Source organism: Phascolarctos cinereus, unplaced genomic scaffold (assembly GCF_003287225.1).
Source record: "Phascolarctos cinereus isolate Bilbo 61053 unplaced genomic scaffold, phaCin_HiC Scaffold_4;HRSCAF=312, whole genome shotgun sequence".
Taxonomy (NCBI): Eukaryota; Metazoa; Chordata; class Mammalia; order Diprotodontia; family Phascolarctidae; genus Phascolarctos; species Phascolarctos cinereus.
This window is the reverse complement of record NW_027555847.1, coordinates 376,853,979-376,863,762: the sequence shown is the minus strand read 5'-3', so window position 1 is coordinate 376,863,762 and position 9,784 is coordinate 376,853,979. Positions and strand designations below refer to the sequence as shown.

Sequence of the window (9,784 nt, the reverse complement as noted above, 5' to 3'; positions counted from 1 at the left end):
GTAGGACACCCACTGGGCATTGGCTTATTCACTGCCTCAGAGGAAAAGGCGATGTTTTTTGGTCACTGACAATCTCAGAGGATCTAGCAGGGTTTCCTTTCCCATACTAGGTCCCTGAGTGAGATCTGGAAGGCTGAGACCAACTGATAATATTCATGGCTATCAGCCTAGCTCTTAATAATCATTTTTGAAGGAGTTCAGTTTTCAAAAATAATTTATTCAAATATTTATGCCAAAATACTTCTAAAAGCTTCCCAGTTGTCTGTATTAGCTCTTCTCCCAAGAAAATGTACATTTAACTACATGAACACAACTATTACTTCATAGCTTTTTATTATAGACTTTTTATCCACATGAATGTTAAAGAAACTACAACAGCATTAAATACCATTTTTGATAACAGTGATTATATTCTTAATTACACTCAATATTAAATTGTAAAATATTTCCAGAGGAATACAATCTTAATTCATACAGCAGGCAAAGTACCAGAGGAGAAGGGGCCAATTGATAGAATATCCACTTTGCTATTGAAAGCAATACATTTTGCTGATGCCTTCCCATCTGTCCAAAATATGATTCTCACCCCCTAGGACAAGTCTTGTGTTTTCTTTACTTTCAAGAATCACTTATTCAAAAGTAAAAGACAATTTTGTAGATGCTCTCCTTGTTTGCAGCATTGAAAGGACCAGGGATTGCCTCCATGGATTATCCACACAATTGGTTAAAAGCATTTTCCATACTCTATGAAGTTCAGTCCTCCTTCTAGAAACACCAAGACTCAAACTTTGGTTCCACCAAAAGATCTGTGACAAGCATTTACTGATCTTGTTTGTTTTCCCCTCCCTCCCCCCGCCTAATAAATGGCTGCTACATTCTATTTTACATGGTTGTCCATGATGCTTTGAGGTCACTTGTCCTTGGGTTCATGTGAACCTGATTATGTATTTTATTCCCAAGCCCTTTCAATTCTCAGTCTGTGTACAAGTCAGGTTGCTCAGTGGTAGGTTGTATCATACAAGAGAACGGTTGCAGGTGCTCCTATGTTCCTGTAATAAAAAAAGAATTAATTAAAAAAAACCTCCTATCATTGATGAAAGCTGAACTTTCTCTATATGAAATTCTAATCAGTATACATTTAAGAGAAAACATTTGTAGCATTGTTGCTTTCCAGAATATAAAAACGAGAAAGTAAAGAAGCAATTCCAAGTGCAGAGCTCTGTCCACAGGAGGCATCTTAATAAATGTTTATTGAATGGAACATGTTTCATAGACCATTATGCACTTTCGTAGGTTGTACATATTAAGAATGAATGTGTAGAGCCAGTGTGGAGTAGTAGAAAGAATGCTGGACCTGGAATCAGGAAGGTCTAGGTTCAAATCCCACTTCTGACACCAGCTATGTGACCACAGGCAGGTAACTTAACCTTTTGGATCCTCAGGACTTATCCCCTGAGAGGTTTGATATTGGAACAAAATGAGACATTTACAGGTTATTTCAACAATTAACAAAAGGAGATCTACTGAGCATGAGAAGGATAGTCAATAAGAATTGAGGACACCTCAAATTGATTCAGCCAAACAAAGCTTCTTTACCCAAGCTACCAAGAATCAAAGAGCGCAACTGAAACTCCTCTTGGCTGTTTTATATGCAGGTGACCATGTAGTATTGTCAACAACCTCGCTTTTAAGTTCCCTGAGCCAAACAAGACTCAAGGATGATTATAATACCTTTCAAGGAAAAATTAGCCTAACTTGCAAGGGGCCTGGGAGTGAATGTGTCCCATATTGTATCTACCACCAAGGTTATTATGAGAATCAAATGAAATAACTACCAGTGCTACATGAATGTCATTTGTTATCTGCCAATAGTAACCCAGACCAAAACTGACCCTGGAAGCACCATTTCTGTTTGTTTATTTTCTCAGAACAGAGATGACCTGTGGTCACCAAGATCTCAAAATGTCATGGCTTCATGTCTGATTCTGTGGTTGAATTGGCCAAATTCTGCTTATTTTTCTTGCTCATTGTCCTACATAGCTATAGAAGTGTTAGATTAGGTTTTGAGTCTGAATAAAAGTCATCAGTTCAATAATGAATTAAATTTTTTTAAGATCAGGTTATATAAGGCACATGAAGTTGGACTCTCATTTCAGGCAAGTTTGACAATAAACCCTTAGAAATAAGATCACTATTCAATTAAACTGTGCAGAGCCCAAACAAAAATCCTAGAATATTTGTACCTCATTCAAAGAGCAGCCTTTAATTTAGACTATTCTTATCTCCCTTTGAGACTCAGGAACTCTAAAACCTTGTTATTGTGTTTGTAATAATTAGTCTAGAAATGAGGTTTAAAAAAAAAACCCAAAACCAAAACCAAAAACAACAGCTCTTAAAGAAGATGATTCATCTGATCATGAATGAGAAAAGTCAATTTGCCACACTTTCTGGCGAGGAAAGCCAGGTTAATGAATTTAACTTAGGGATTTCTGTGGATTGTAAGCTCAATATGAGTTAAGGCTAATGTAATCTTAGGCTTCCTTTAGAGTGGTGTAGGGTCCAGATCTAGGAAGTTTATGATTCCATTCTATTCTGTCTCGGTCATACCACATCTGGAGTGCTGGATTCATTTCTGAGTGCCACACTTTATAAAGGACAACGATAAGTTCTCCACTTGAGAGTAGCCAGAATGGTGATGGGACTTAAGATCGTACCATGTAAGAATAGGGATGTATAGCTTGCAGGAGACTGAGGGGTGGAATATGACACAGTTGTCTTTGCAAATATTTGGAAGTCTGTCATTTAGAAGGGGAAATAGACTTAGGGTCATGGATTTAGAGTGGGAAGGGATTTCAGAAACCATTTAACTTAATCCCTTTGTTTTACATATAAGGAAACTGAGGCTCATGTGGATTAAACAACTTGTTTAATTACCAACAGGTGATAGGGATCAGAGGTGGGATTTAGGAACAATGGGTACAAATTTCAGAAAAGTATATTTAAATTTGATTTTAGGAAAAACTTCTTAAAAATTAGAGGTCCTCCAGAGTAGATGGGCTGCTTTGAAAAGTAGTCAGTTCCCCTTTACTGGCGTAAAAAGCTGGGTGGCCACTTGTCATGCATGTTGCAGAGGGGAGTCTTGTTCAGCTATGAGTTTGACTAGATGATCTCTGAGGTTCTTTTCAATTCTGGATTCTGTGCCAACAAAGCAAAATCAGGTTGACCCTGCTCTGAGGTATAGAACATGATCTCTACTTATCTTCAATAAAGCTAAGCTAATGTGGCAGAAGATTCAACACTGAAGGGGGAGTCAGGCTCTCACTAGGTTCCATGAATAGTCTTACTACTTTTATTTTTTTATTTTTTAGGCAATTGGGGTTAAGTGACTTGCCCAGGGTCACACAGCTAGTAAGTGTCAAGTGTTTGGTCTGAGGCCACATTTGAATTCAGGTCCTCCTGACTTCAGGGCTGGTGTTCTATCCACTGCGCCACCTAGCTGCCCCTAATCATCTTACTTTTCAGATTTGTCAAAGACGTTCTAAATGATTTTGGACAAGTCGTTATTCTTTCCAAGACTCAATTTCTCCACATGTAAAACAACTAACTCCTATCTTAAGGGTCTTATAGGATTTACCTCAATAATATTTGTATGGAATTTTAAGGTGCTTAGAAGAAAATCAGTTAGAGATTGTTTAATTATAATACCCGCTTCATAAATATCTTGTATTACCCAATTATTTACATGTCTCCACCAATAGAATATATGCTCCTTGAAGGCAGGGATAGTATTTTTTTTGGCCTTTTTTTGTTCCCCCAGTGCCTATGACACAATCATCACCTAATAAATATTTGTTGACTGACTGACAGATAGTTAATGTAACAGAATTTATTTTGGGGCATTCTGCAGGGTTTGTGGAATTATTGCTTGAAGAACTAGGTCATAGGAAATATAACAGAGAGGGAGGATGAGTATTTTAAATAGCTTTAGAATAGACACTGGCTTCATAGACAAAGTGGCATTCACACACAGTATCATGACATGTTCTTGAAAAGAGGTAGCCAAGTCTTCCTTAAGCCATTTCCCCTGAGCTACCCATTCCACTCACAAAGCACAACTTGACTACAAATCATAAACGAAAAAGTAATACAATGTCAAGTCTCAAGGCTTGTTTTAGGAGGTAATTTTAAGATAAATAAAATGAAGTCTTATTTTACCCAACTGATAGATTAAATATATTTAACCCAACTGAGGGAAGAGACCGTGCCTTGAAGGACTTAATTCACTCAGTTTTACAATTCTTACCTTGAGGCTTAGGTGACCTGACTGATGAGTCAGTGCACAGAAAACTGACATTACCTACTATATCTAGCCAGTTCCAGGCTCCATACTAACTGATCATGCTTCCAGCCAGACATCCTGGCCTGAGAGGGCAGCTAGGTGACTCAGCCGATAGAGCACTGGGCCTGGAGTCAGGAAGACTCTTTTCCTGAGTTCAAATCCATTCTCAGACACTTATTAGCTGTGTGATCCCGGGTAAGTCACTTAACCCTATTTGCCTCAATATCCTCATCTGTAAAATGAGCTGGAGAAGGAAATGGTAAACCACTCTAGCATCTTTACCAAGAAAACCCCAAATGGGGTCATGCAGAGTCAGACATGACTGAAATGACTGAACAACAATATATAATTGGAGTTGATTCTGTCTGTGGAATGTTGAGACTCACAATGCCTGTGATTTTCCAAACCAAATGCCAGACCCTGCCCTGGCCACCATTCCCCTCGTTATGTTGTCTTCTATTAGATTGCAGGTTTCTTGAGGGCAAGGATACCCCCTTTTTGTATTTGTATTCCCTTGTTTAGCACCATGCTTGGCATACAGCAGTGCTCAATAAGGGCTTTTCATTCATTCATTTGTTGTTATTTCAAGTGATGCTTAGATAAATTCAAGAACAGATCAGATAATAAACATTTATTAAGTGCCCTACTATTTGCCAGGCAATATGGCAATATGCGTGGTGCTGATCAAAAGGAAGTTAAAGATTTTCAGGTTTTACACCTTTACTTTTTGCAGTTTTTTACATCATAGCTAAGAACTATTCTGGTCTTCCAGATGGTCATGCTTTTAGGACCTGATTTGGATATACCATTTTCTTGACTCTTAGGTCCATGTGCAAGGCCAAAAGGGTTTGTAGAAAAGGACTATGTAGCAAAACTCAACAGTTTATTCAATGGGTTGCCTGTGGTTTGGAAAAGATTCTTCCTCTTAATAGCCATAGAGGAATCTAGTGGATGTCAAAGCAGCGTGCCAGCTTAAAGTTCATCCTTGCATTAGACTTTTAATGTATCAGCACTAATTTGGTGACTTGTGGTCACTGAACAAGACCAAATCTCTCCCTCTCCTGGGGTATAATGATTTTTTATTTTGTAATTCCTCTTGAAGCTACTCCTCTCAAGCTTGGCACATTGAGAATCCAAGACTGCCTCTAACAATATGGTTGTGATTCTCTGCTTGGCTGATTTAGCTTAGCATTTAAGTAACCACTAATCTTCTGAAAGCACAAGGGTCTACTTAGAGAAATCCCTGTTGTCTGCAAGGATGGTGTGTTGAAGAAACAAAATCATGAGGAAAGTATCAGTTACTAAGCAGCATGAATAGTTTTTACACACGCATACACACGCATACATGCACACATATGCATACATATATGTATGCATATACCCACAATATGTCACCAGCAGTAATGGGTGGCATATGTTCTCAGTGTTGGTGGTTTCTAGAAATGGAATATGTTGCTGAGAAAAACAAAGGAACAAACCAATTCTTGTTCAAGAAAGGAAGGCAGAATACAAGATTGAGGAAGGATTCAAACATAGTCTCTAAATATGGTTAAACAGCCATCAAAACTACATTTTACTGGCAGCTAGCTGTTGCAATAGAGAGTTGGATTTCAAGGAAGACCTGAGTTTCATTCTGGCTTCAGATGCGTACTAGACAAGTGACCCTAAGGGAAGTCACTTGTCTCAGCTTTAGTTTCCTCATCTGTAAAATGGGCATAATAATAGCACCTACCTCATATGTGAGGGTTGAATGAAATAACATGTGTTATTTATAAACCTTAGAACATAATATAGATGCTAGCTATTATTGTTGATATCTTTTTTCCTTGATTTGAAAAAAATAAAATCACTAGGCTAGGATTATGGAAATTCAGCTAAATTATTTTGCATCAGAGAGGGACCTTAGAGGCCATCTGGGCAACCCCCCTCATTTTACAAATGAAGAAATAGTCAGTAGGATAGTGGAAAGAGCCTGGATTTGCAGGCACAGCACCTGACTGTACTAAATGTGTGACCTTGGGCTAGTTACTTAACCTCAAGTTTTCTTCATCTGTAAAATGGAGGTGGTTGGACTAGAACAAGGATTCTTCATTTTTTTTGTGTAATGGAACACTTGACACTCTAGTGAGACTTATGAACCCCTTCTCAGGATGTTTTTAAATGAATAAAATAAAGTACTTAGAATTATATAGGAAACTAATTATCCATGAATCCACGTGGAGTTAAAAACCACTGAACCTAAATTAGATGGTGTCTAAGGTCCTAGTATCATCTCTAAGTATGGTCCCATAGCCAGCCAGCAAATCACAGAGCTGGGATTTAATCCCAGGACTCCTGACTCCCAGGCCAATGCTTTTTCCATTACTGATATTTTGGGTCAATATTTCATAGTAGTTCTAGAGTTGGAAGAGATCTCAGAGGTCATCTAGTCTAACCTCTTCATTTTACAGATATGGAAACTGAGGCCCAGGGAGGTTAAATGAATTTTCCCAAGGTCATGGCAAGTATTAGAAAGTATTAGAAAGAGAATCTGAGCCCAGGTCCTCTGACTTCAGAATCAATGTTCTTTCTACCTTATTACATTGACTCCTCTTTTTTCTTGGATTGATCTAGTAATTGTCCAGTAATTGCCTTAATCATCCATTTAGCTTTGTTAGTGAAAGCCTGGTCTGTGGTAATGAAGAAGAAATTTCCTGAAGTCAGATTAAGGAATACTACTTGAAAATATAGAATAGAACAAGTCTCATGAACCATAAATGGATGGCTACAAGGAAATACAAATAGAATGAATGATACATTCTGTGGAAAGCTTTCTCCAATCCCTGAGTTGTCTCCCTGGAGTGTCAAGGAGTCCATTGCACAAAGAAATTAAGAACCCCTGTTCCAGTCCAACCTCCTCCATTTTACAACCCTGTGAGACAGGTACTATTATTGTCCCCATTCTATAGATGGGGAAGCTGAGGCACTGAGAGGACAGTTGTAATGACTTTCTAATTGGTTTCTCAGTCTCCAATTTCTTTCCACTCCAATCCATCCTCAACACAGCTTCCAAAATTAGTTTCCTTAAGAACGTATCTAACCATATTACTCAATAAACTCCAGGAATTCCCTGTTGCCACTAGGATAAAATGTAAACTCCTCTGGCTTTTAAAGACCTTCACAACTTGGCCTTAGTTTATTGTTCTAGCCCAATTTTACATTATTCTCCTTCTTGTACTCTGTAGTTCAGACACACTGACCTTCTCTCTGTTGTTCACACAAGGCGCTCCATTTTCTGTTTCCATGTCTTGGCCTGCAATGCACTCACTCCATTTAGATTCATTGGTTTCTTTTAAAACATAGCTCAAATTCCACCTTCTACATAATGCCTTTTCTGATCCCCTGATAGTGCTCTTTTACTAACTACTTTATATTTGCTTTATATTTATTCTGCATATATTTTTTTTCTTTATATACTTATATAAGGATAAAGACTGGAGTCGTGATTCCATTGATATAGAGAACTCCTAGGTGAGTAAACCCTTACAGTGTAGGATGTCACCCTCTCTGCAACTTATAAGTTAAGGGAGTTGCCTAGATCAGTTGTCAAATTCAAATAGGAATAGGGGTCACTAATTCCATACATAAAGGTCCGTATTGACCACATATTGACTTAGTTTTAAAATGTAATGTTAGCTATGTTTTATTGTATTTTTATCCTGTTGAATATTTCCAGATTACCTTTTAATTTGGTTTGGGCCACACTTGGGAGTGTCATGGCCACATATTTGATAACCTTTGTCCTAGAGCAAAGAGGGGTTAAATGACTTGCCCAGGGTCATACAGCCAATATTTGTCAGATATGGGACTTGAACCTAATACTTTCTGGCTTTGAGGATAGATGGTTTTTCTATCCATTCTGCCATGTTTCCTCTACATACATTTGTAGGCATGCATGTTTTCTTTCCTGATGGATTGCCAGCTCCCTGAGATGAAGGGTTGTTTCATTTTTTTGTCTTTGTATCCTCAGTTCCCAGAACCATGTCTGGCACATATGTAGTGCTTGATTGATAGTAAGGGGACTTGAAATCATGCCATTTAAGCATTAGTTGAAGGAGTATTTAGTCTGAAGGAGAGAATCCTTGTGTATGCTTGTGTGTGGGGGGGTGGGGGGTGAGGGTGGAGGGATGGGGGAAGAAGGCAGAGAATAATATAATGACTATCTCTAAGTATTTGAGGAATTGAGGGAGAGAGGGAAGAGGGGGGATTTGATTGGTTTGGCTTGGGTCTCAGAAACAAACCTAGAGCAATGGATGAGAGTTGTAGAGAGAATGCAGGTTTTATTTTAACTTATTATAAGGAACAATTGCTTAACATTTGGAGTTCTCTAAAAGGGGAGTGGGTTACTTTGAGAAGTGATGGGCGTTCTATCATTAGACATCTTCAAAGAGAAGCTGGCTGGCCAATTGTTGGGGAAGCCGTCTAGATGATTTCAGTTCTTGTCCACATTTACCTGGAGGACCTCTGAGATCACTTTCAATTCAAATTCTGTGATTCCATAAAAATTTGGAATAGCGAAATACTTCTCTACAATGAATCCTATTGAACTCTTAAATATTTTCGCAAGAAAAGTAATGAGCAGTGTTATTCAAATGGTAATGAACCAAACTGTGAGAAAAGGAAGCCCTCAGATCCAAAGAGCAATTCCACCTGGTTACTAGTATTAATAGGAAAGTATTTCCAAATACTGAGGCTTTGAATGGAAGCCCAGCCATCTTGTTTTATTTATGGTGTGAAAATCAAACTGAGCTGCTTTTAGACCATTTAGAACATTTAAATTCACCTGTTTAAGCTATTTTCAGCTAAGCTATGTGTCACTATGATTTCTATTTTTAGTCTCATAAGGCTTAATTCAGTACCTACTCTTTCTAAGGTCTGAGTTTTTTCTTAGTTTTAACAATTCCACAAGTCAGTGTGCCTGGGTCATCCTAATGTATTCTCTCAGAAGGAAGGGGTGTGCATCATATTCCCTGCATTTTCTCTAGGCCTGTCCTTAGATATATACCTCTATCTTCGCACAAACCAATAAATGCCTACATCTTTTCTTAGAAGCATCTTACATCTAGTAATTCAGGGATTTTTTTGTGCCTTAAGATACCCATAATGTTGAGAAGTCATTGTCTTTTCCAGGACAGCTAGGGAGGTAGAGTCAATCAAGTGTAGCCTTGGGCCCAATTTAGAGGGAGCCCAGATAGCTACTGTTTGTGATTGGGAGTATAGTCTCTGTTATTCCTTATTGCAAAGGACATATATGTGCTGGGGATAAAATTTTGCTGACGGGAGATAAATTTGTGAGTTATTACGTCTTGTAGACTAAAGAGGGGATGTGTCTTAAGTGTGTTGTATTGTTATTTTTCCTTGGTAGAGAGAGGTATCAGGGGCTACAGCAGGAATCGATCATTGACA

At 38.2% G+C, this 9,784-nt stretch overlaps 1 protein-coding gene across 1 annotated transcript in view; it reads right to left on the bottom strand.

Annotated features, from left to right (window-relative positions):
- Positions 1-454: 454 nt before the first annotated feature.
- SKOR2 (SKI family transcriptional corepressor 2) overlaps positions 455-9,784 on the bottom strand; it is a 55,855-nt gene continuing 46,525 nt past the window's right edge. Inside the window, exon 8 of the mRNA XM_020985790.2 lies at positions 455-1,049. The gene's annotated coding sequence lies outside the window, so the exon portion shown is untranslated. The remainder of the gene's footprint in view (positions 1,050-9,784) is intronic.